At 42.5% G+C, this 9,753-nt stretch overlaps 1 protein-coding gene across 1 annotated transcript in view; it reads right to left on the bottom strand.

Annotated features, from left to right (window-relative positions):
- LOC124995607 (NACHT, LRR and PYD domains-containing protein 12-like) overlaps positions 1-9,753 on the bottom strand; it is a 1,019,357-nt gene that overhangs the window by 172,559 nt on the left and 837,045 nt on the right. The window lies entirely within an intron of this gene.

The following is a 9,753-nucleotide window of genomic DNA, read 5'->3' as shown; positions in this document are numbered from 1 at the left end:
AAAATAGCTTCCTCAGCTTATTATCATTATTATTATTATTATTATTATTATTATTATTACATCCCAGGGTTCTATGCTAAATATACTGGTAGCAACTAGTTTTAAGTTTCTAGTCAATGTAATTCTGTTATTCCCACTCAAACGGAGACAAGATGTCCAAGTAAGTTACTTTTCTTTTGTGCAAACAAAAATTATAATTTAATTAATTAATATAATTCATTTTTTTTTTTTTTAATAGTCAAAATCTGTCAATCAATCAATCTGGAACTGTGTGTGATGTAAAATGTGAATTTAGAAAATAAAAAGACACCCTGGACCACACTAGAGAGACAAATGTGGTGGTGTTCACATCCACCACAGGAACTCAGCCGTGGAGATAACTTTTAGGTTTTATCTCTTGCCGGTGTTGTTGAGGCTTTTATTTTGGCGTCGTTCCCTAGCCTACTTCCGTGACAGTGCCGAAGTCTCCAGTGCGCAGACGCGGAAGCACAGAGAACACAAGAACTCCCCCCCCCCCCCGGCACCCGTCCCGTCTCGATCTCTGAGTGACTGGTGTCCTCCCATCACCCCTCTGCGGCCTCGCCCCAGTCCCTCGCGGTGCTTTTGGAGCTTCTCCCTGATTATTTGAAACTTCAAAACCTCAAAGGAACTTTCCAGTGACGTCTAGTGGTCATCTGCAGCTATAGCAGCCACCAACTTCCACATAATAACATGTGATTCACACATGATTCACACATCTCAACAAAAAAAAAAAACCCAACTCAAATCACTTTTATTTATAGGCCACGTTAAAAGCAAAACGCTGCTGATGCTTTGTGCAGCGTTGTGCAGAGAGACCTTAACTTTCCATTCACGCGGACGTTCCACTGCCCATGCTCTGTTGCAGGCCTCTCTGCAGGATAATGCACTCTACTCCAAAGCAACAAGGGTTCAGGAATAGTTCAAGGAGCTCAAAAATCCAATTCAGCATGTTGACTTTTAAATTCTGCAGATCTCAGACCAACCGGACACATGAGTCCCCCCTCACGGCTGCGTCTTCATTTCAATAGTCACACCAAGTTCAGACTTGTTTTGTATCTGTAATTGCTGACTGTAATCCCTCCCATCTCTGTTGATGCCACTGAATCACTGAATCCCAAGCCACTTCAGTTTATTTTCAGTTCGACACCTACAGCCAACATAGTTTCTTTCACGGCCGTCCCAGACCGAGCTGTGATGACTAATGTTGCCTCCAGTTTATTTTCATTTAATTGGTATTTTTTCACGTGTCCCATCCTGTCCCAGGTGACTTTATGCATGAGGGGCACTAACATCCAGACACGTCTTAGTTGGAACTAAGCGGTCCGGCCCTAAAAATAAACTCCTGCTTCTACATAAGAATCTTCATATTACTCACCAGTAACTGGTAAAGGTGTCTGAATCGAACACAGACTAGCCTCAACCAGCCAACATTTCTGAGTCCAGACATGTATTTGCTGGCAGCTTACCTTTCAAAGCTCATGTCATGCTCAGCTGGCACAGAGCACTTGAAGCAATATATATAAATATATAAATATATATACAAGACTCTGTATCAACACATGGCTGCACAGCCTCACTCTCAGTAGCCTCGAGGACTCGAGTAACTGTCAGAACACAAAGAAAGCGTGCAGGCTAACACGAGGGAGCTGCGTACAGATGGAACAGTCATTTACATAATGTGATCATAATCTTTATTTACTGTAGTGTTGCTGGCCTGAAGGCTGCGCCGACACACTCAGCCTCAGCGCCACCAGCCGAGCGGCAGCCAAAAGATGTCACTGTTGCACAAGCCACACTGTGTGTCACCCCTCAGTCTCACCCGGGTAGAATGCACCCCCCCCCCTCCCCCCCTCCCACATCGATCACAGGCTGCACTCTTTCACTCTTTACTCCCAGCAAGCACTGCTTCCCAGAGAGGAAAATAAACCCATAAAGGTGGTTCACCTTACTGGTCAAAACGAGAAATTATGTTTTTGTAACATTTGTAACGTTTTTACTTCTTTTTTCAAAATGATTTTCAATGCAAACAAATAGAAAAACACTTCATCTTTTTAACCATAGCGCAAATACTGGTTTAGTAAAATAAAACTACAATTATTATTATGTTTACAGTTTACATTTGTTGCATCACATCTGGATATACATGGCATCTACCACACTTTTACGCTTCAGCACGTGGACACAACCCCTCCGAGCATGTTAGTCTTTTATTGGCATGTGTCCTTTCGTTTGATGGTGTTATAAGAACACAGAGACTTCCAGCTCTATCTGACCATCCACCATGCAGCTCAGACAGACCATAAATCCACCTCAACTAATGTGACACTTTCAATGTGCATAATCCAATGAGACATTGTCAATGCCTCCCTGGAGAGAATGTCTGATAATGTGCATCGACATTCCCTAATTTTTTTTTTTTTTTTTTTTAAGATATTATCATCTCCCACCTCCCTCCCCCACTGTGGCTGCAGAGCCTCTTAACAGCTAGTTCTGAGAGACCACATTCCGCCTTTTAGAACTATGTTTGCGCAGAAACAATTATTCACATGAGAAGAGTCGTGGGAATTTGGAGAATGGGATAAAGAAAGAAAGAAACACGAGGCTCAGTAAAAGACAACGCCTGTCGTCAGTCAGGAGAAGCAGGTTTTCTAAAAATATGAGATGTCTTAAATTTGTGAAAAGCCTTTCATCTTCTCTTACCCCTCAGCCGAGAAGAGGAAAGCAGTGGTTGATCAGGTGGAGATGCATCCTCTGAACTGACGGCCACACTGTGCATTTTCTTTGGAATCAATGATGTTTTACTCCCGGCTCACCCGTGTCGATGTGTCATCACGTCACTAACTCAAACATCACCAATTATTCTTAATGGACAGAAGATAATCAATCCATATTGATCCATTCTCTCCTTTACAGCAACAATTACTGCTTGTCTTCCATGCGCCTGGGTCAGATTGTTCAGTCTGCACTCAGCACACGTACACACACACACACACACACACATACATAATTATCTATTCAAACACTCCACAGGATATTTTTTCTGTATTTTCTCTAAATGCACGCTGCCAATGGCATTACAAACAATGTGCCGTTCCACTTTTGGCATTTTGCAATTCAAAACGATGCGAGCGCTGCCTGAGCAGAATACTGAGGAGCAGAGAGAGGCGTTCCAGCCAGCAGCATTAATATACAGGCAGCCATTATCACATCTGGCCTTTGCAGCCAACAGGAAGGGCTGCTGTGTGTGTGTGTGTTTGCATGCGCTCCTCAGTCTGATTGCAGGTTTCTACCCTGTGTGTCGGCACTAATTGATTTCATGATTGTATGCACACATGGCTGTATTCTTTCTGTAGGTGCGTGTCTTCATTTGTGTGCAGTGCATGAAACGAACGTAGTGTATGCGTGTACTATGTGCGTGTGTATGTGTGCAAATTACATACTGTATGTATGTGTGTGCATGCCTGCTGCCCCCCCTCCCCCCACTCCCTTTCAGATTAGAGGCTTCTGTAATGGTTCTACAAAGGTCAGGGTCTTTCAGTGGTTGGGATGTAGCGGCAGGCCATGTTTAAAGGTCACCATGCCACACCATTGCATTATCTCCCTGCCATTTCATACCAGTTTGTCTCTCTGATTGATTTTTTAAAAATAAAGCTGCACCTCCTCCAAGGCTCAGAGCAGCTGCCTTTTCCTCTCACAGTGAAATCGTGGTAAACGGAGGAGGAGGAGGAGGAGGAGTGCAGGAGGACGGAAGAGAGATGTCTAGTTTCTGTATCTTTGACAATGATGAGTGTTCTCTGGTGGAACGGGGGGGTTAGTGTTGCCGTGCCGTGTAAAGGTGTGGAAATCAAACATCACGTTCATGTTCCAGTGTGAAAAATAAATAAATAAGGGGGTAGTTAGTTGTGGTGCTACCCTCCAGCCCAGCTCTTCTCCAAGGAGCACAGTTCTTTCAACCTAAAAACTTTCAACCTAAATACATTTTATTGTTATTTCATCCCTAAACTCATTAAATCCTCCTTTTCTTCTTTTGCCAGTCTGGTTCAATAATAGTCCAGAAACCACACGATAATAAAGCCAACCCACACTTTTAAGAGGCTCCTGGCTGGTTTCTGTTTATGTAGATGGATGTGATTGTTTGCTCCCATTTAAAATGAACAGTTTTGAACTTCATACATTATTTAAAGTGTTATTTGCAGTGTGTTTCCTTATGAAGGCCACAAGTTGAGACGCGTCGGTCTAATAAAGTCGCTCTATCCACTGCAAGTGCTGCTGGAGTCTTGACCTTTCTACAGTTTAATTTTCCTTCCTCATACATTTTATTGCCATGTTATGACCATTAATGTAGTGAACTGCTTCAGATAGTTGGCCAACAGATATGTAACTAACATAAAAGCAGAAGGTCGGAATATGAAATCTGATAAGTACCAGGTTAGTTCCTGTAGCCTCAAACTTCTTTTACTGTTTTAATGGTGGTTGGCTGGTGTCAAAGCTGCCAAAAGTAGAAGAAGAAGAACCAGAACCATGCGTCTAACCATGTCTGTTGAGTGTGGATGTGTGGTGAGATGATGTAGGAGTAGGAGGAGATCATCTAAACAGAATCCGTGGAGTCCACTCAGGTCAAAGGGGGCAGCCAAACAACAACAACACTGAACACTGCAACACTCAAAAGAAGAGAAAAGTTTCCTGGAGTCAAATCTTCCAGAGAGGGTTAGGGAGTATATGGCATTCCTGGAGTAGAGAACACAAGGTACGAGCTCCCCTCTACACACCACATTAACTTAGACTGAGAGGAAGATTTATTGGACTGAATCCAGTCGACTCTAAGAGAAGACAAGGAAAGACTTTAGGAAGCTACAGGAGACCAACTATCCACCTTTTAAGGGGTGGGAGACATAAAAGAGTAAGCTGCAGCTTGTATTTCACCATTTCATGTAACTTTAAATAGAAACTTGAAACTTGAAAGAAGCTGTTGGCCAGAAAAATAACCACTGACGTTATATAGCGTTATATAGCGCTGGCAGCAACCACTCAGAGCCACGTAATTCTCCACATTAAAAGCTGGAAAACCTTTCTTCCCCTCTGGATCAAGTGCAATGCAATCATAAATTGTTGATGTAGAGGTAGTTTTTTACTAAATCCTCCAAATCTCCACCCTCCGTCACTGCACTTGATAATTTTACTTGTGAAAATGTCAACAGGAACTTGCTAATCTGGTCTCATTTCATTCAGTGGTCAAAGAGTGGGTGTGGCTTCCTTTGACACAGGTGAGCAGTGTCATGGCATCACCTGATTGGTTCATCAGCTTCTTTTTTTTTCTCTGCTCTGCCACCTTGAGGACCAAGGAGAAATTACTTTTCATTACAGCAGCTCCTACTCAAAGTGTATCAGTGTTCAGAACCAGAGCGATGTAGGAAATAACAATATGCAAGAATAAGTAGGCAATTACAATAACAATACATGCACCAATGTATACATATATCTGTGGTGAAATATGGTATTACACACTGTTATCTATATATATATATATATATATATATATATATATATATATAGATAACAGTGTGTAATACCATATTTCACCACAGATTCACTAGGTAACCTTTTGAGGGTGCTGTTTTACACATCGTAAAATGCTTAATAATTAGAGAATAGAAATAAGGAAGAGATGACAGTGACACAACAGAGAAGAAACTGTTAATGAGTTAAAGAGGCGACGTCCCTGCTGCTCAGTGCCGTCCCCTCCACCCCTTCCTTCTCTACGGTAGCATAAGGACGACCCGTTGATGTCAACATGTGAGAGGTGAACCTAAACCACAGATGATCCTCGGTAGGAGACGGCTTATTGGTGTAAACCTGCTTCCACAGACTCACCAGATGAGCGGCGTAGCGTCAGGATCCATGCACCGCCACCGGCAGCATAATAATCAGACGAGCCAATCCCCAGGCCTCCTTCAACAATGGCTTACGTAGATCACTGCTGTCAAACTGCTTTTACACACTGTCACGGCCATTAGCCTGCACAGGCCTGAGTGGCTCCTCGCTTAGACAGGGAAAAAAAAATAATCAAAGCAAATGGAAAACATCCACTGTGACTGTTTGGCCTGTACCACATCCAGATTGACTAAAGTAGAAAAGCATTACTGACAATTATGGCACAATTCTTGTGTTTGTGTTTTCAGTGTTGTCCCCCTCCCTCCCCTCCCCTCCTCTCCCTCCCTCCCCTCCACATCCATCCTCTCTGTCTAATGCTGAATGAATTGCTCTTGTTCAGGAAATTGCTGCTAACAGTGGCAAGCAGCTCCAAACATGCTCCACTTAAAGAGAGAGACACAGAGAAAGATTAAATGAGGGAACTTGGCCACCTGGATGAATGCAGAGACTGAACAATTAAAAATCAATTTACTGTCAAAAAGCTTTGCCTTCTAATTAGGACCACATGCAGGCCAGAGGGCTTTTCTGTTGAAGGGTGCTCCCCCCTTCCTCAGCCCCCTCCAAGTATCCCTATGTTTTTTTTTCCTTTGCTTACATGCCCACATAATGATAATGCTGCAGCAATTAGTGTATTATTCAGAGGCAGGCTGCTACAATGGGCCTGAATGTATGTGGCAGAATGAAGAGACGTTTGTTTTGATTCCCAGCAGGTGTACGCGCTTCGGACCAATCTTTGTTCTGATGGAGATTACAGTGTTTCACCGAGCGTGAAACTCTGCTGTGTTTCACAGAGCAGAAACTCAGGGCGGACGCAGCAACAAATGCATAAATGGAAAACCAATAAAAGCCCTTTCACTGTGGTCTGCAGCACGCCTTTATTTATTTATTTATTTACTTACGAAGGAGAATTTGAAATGAAATTATCAAGAGAATAAAAATAAAAGAAATCAGACTGACATCACTGCGTCTCTTGCGCTTTCAGTTTCTGACTCCGGGAACATCTCTTTAACCAGACATTTACATGATATCACTGTAACGTAATAATAACTGATGTTGCTTCCACTCGCTGGGATGTTGCGATGGATGCAGTGAAGGAATGGAAGGAATAGATTTGCACAAATTACAATCATCTTCTCACCAGAGAAAAGTCTTTGTTTTCAGTAAAGTTTAAACATTTGAATAAAAAAATGCTTCATTAGAATAAATATTGAGCCGAAGCACCAAAGCGTGAATGTTAAATTGCTCGTATGAACAATTTAAGAACTTTTGTGGTGTTCATCAGTCATCGGCGTACGTCCCACGTAGGACGGATTAACAACCTGCATGTTGTGCTGGGAAACATGAACAATAATCAGTCATGAGTTTCACTGATCATGTGACTCCACTGCACACGTGTGAAAATAATAAATCTACTTAAGAGACAACGCCTCACTGCGTAAAGTTTGTTTCAGCCGCTGAAGGAGAAATGCTTTGTTTCCTTTTTGCTGCTCTTTTGAGACACGGGCAAATAATAAAACTCCGTTAGTGTACGATTCAGATTTCTCCATCATTATTTCCATCCCTTTTGTTTAATTGCATGTTCAGGTTTCTTTTTCAGATGTCAAACTCCCAACATATAAAGTATAAGAGAATTTCCTTCAAACACATTCTGTGCATTCTTACAAACTTATTTCAGCCCAAACATGCAGTGACACAGTGGTGAGCTGAACATTTAGACGCCCTAACTCACTCAAACATGATCATTATGAACCCGGAGCTCCAGCTCAGTCCAGTCCCAGCCACGGGCCTCAGTTTAAAGTGGGTGTATTCATCAGGAGCTCTCACAGTGCTGCCTTGTAACCTGTGAATCTAATTAAGTCCCCAACTCTGTTTGGCAGAAACAAACCGTAATAGGCATCAGTAATGAGTGTGAGGGAAATGAGATAAATGAGGATGCAGAGAGAGGCGTGATGGAGGGCTGAAGTGCTGCGATAACAAGTGAAGAAAAAGACTTTCTAGTGCAATAAAGCCACATCTGCACTCCTCAAGGGTCCAAGTACTCTGCCTTTCCTTTCTGATGCGTTTAAATGCAGGTGTGTTGGAGACAGGGCAGAGCATGTGATCTCCGGGACAGCTCAGCCGTCGCCACGAAAGTTTAGATTTATAAACTTAGGAGCAGACTAGGTGATGAATCCACCATCACATGAACCTGGAGACTGAATGCAAAGATTTGAACAAAGTCCTCAGCTGCATCAGAGTAAGACTCAAGCAGACTCAACCAAACTGACAGTGGTGCATTAGTTTCAGCGTGTTTTCCTGTTTTATTTTGAAAAAAAAAAAGGTCCTGGTCCCTGTGTCTGTTTTACTTCCTGTCTCTGTCCCTCCCTTGTTACTGTTTTACGGCCCCACTAAAGGGGTCTGAAGTGCTAAAAACATATCCAAGGCATTAACTGCAATTTTCCAATAAGAGTAAAGGCTCTTTCAGGGTACTGCAGGAAACAGTGACCTACGTATGTAGCCTACCTTGTCAGTCAGTCTCCCTCTCCCTCTGCAACATTTTTGTTTCTACTTTCTGCTTCACTTTTAACAATAACAAAATTTCACCAGACATGAGTCAACTCTAAAGTGGAATCACATCACTACCGAACGAACCAATCACAGCTCTTACGCTCTGCATCACCACGACAGGAGGTGCACGTCAGCTCTTGTGTTTCCAGCCTGAATTCCCAGATTGTAAGAGCCTTGATTTTTCTTGTGGTTGGATTCTTACCAGCTCATTTAGTCCCTAATGTTGTCCTTGTTGAATGGACTTGTTCCTTTTGTTGACTGATTGACTGAGTTGAGTTGTGAGTCACTGTAATATTCAACCTTAGAGACGTGGTGTGAGCTGTGGGACGATGCACGTTCTGTGTCAAGCCTCAATCAAAGTTTTTTTTTTTTCGTCCATGCATGGCGGAGCATTTAATCCACAGAGGACGGATTAATAAACCAACACGTCAGCAGCGTCTGTCCCCAGACTCCGCACCTTCCATTAGCTTCGGACTGGAAAGAATATCAGAGTGATCCACTTGTCCACCTGCTACCAGTGTCTCCAGTAATCCTCTTTTATTTATAGTCTCTCTGTGTCATGCATCCACATCATTCAGTGTCTCACTCCTTTATCTTCTCTGCCTCTGCAGTTAAACTCAGACCTGTTCTCTGTGCCGATTGTTTCTGGACGTGAGTCCAGACCTGGAGCTTGACTCACAGATATTGAGTTTTTAAAACGTTGGTTAATGACTGTGGCAAAGACGTTTACTGTGATCTTAAGAGATTAAATTATGCATCTCAGAGATATGTTTGACATTTTTGCACAGTTGAGTCCAGATGAAACCCACACAAGTGCTCCATAGTTCTCATCTTATCAGCACCTTGTTAATTATTTAACAAATGCTGCAGTTCCATCTCCCGGGGGAGCAGAGATGATGTTTAATCTTCATCATGTTTGAGAGGGGAACAAAAGCAGAAACATTATGTAGAGTGGTGCTGAGAAGTTTCTACATTTCTGCACAAAAAATGACTGAAAACATGAACAAAAGTCCTGAAAGTAGACCCAAACCACATGTGGAGGTTTCTTTCTCTCTCTCTTTATTTGCTCAAACATGCATATCATTTGCATGCTCAAAATAAATCACTAAATGAGAAATCAATAAGAAAAAAAAAGCATAGCCATAGAGACTACTTCCTGGACCGGTGGTCACCGTGGAGACTACTTTCTGCTTCATTCAAGGACAACAAACACTCAGGATAAACAACGTGAAGACTGAGATTAACTTTAGACCA

Source organism: Mugil cephalus, chromosome 18 (assembly GCF_022458985.1).
Source record: "Mugil cephalus isolate CIBA_MC_2020 chromosome 18, CIBA_Mcephalus_1.1, whole genome shotgun sequence".
Taxonomy (NCBI): Eukaryota; Metazoa; Chordata; class Actinopteri; order Mugiliformes; family Mugilidae; genus Mugil; species Mugil cephalus.
Note: the sequence above shows the minus strand (reverse complement) of the source record. Positions and strands in the feature narration are given on the sequence as shown.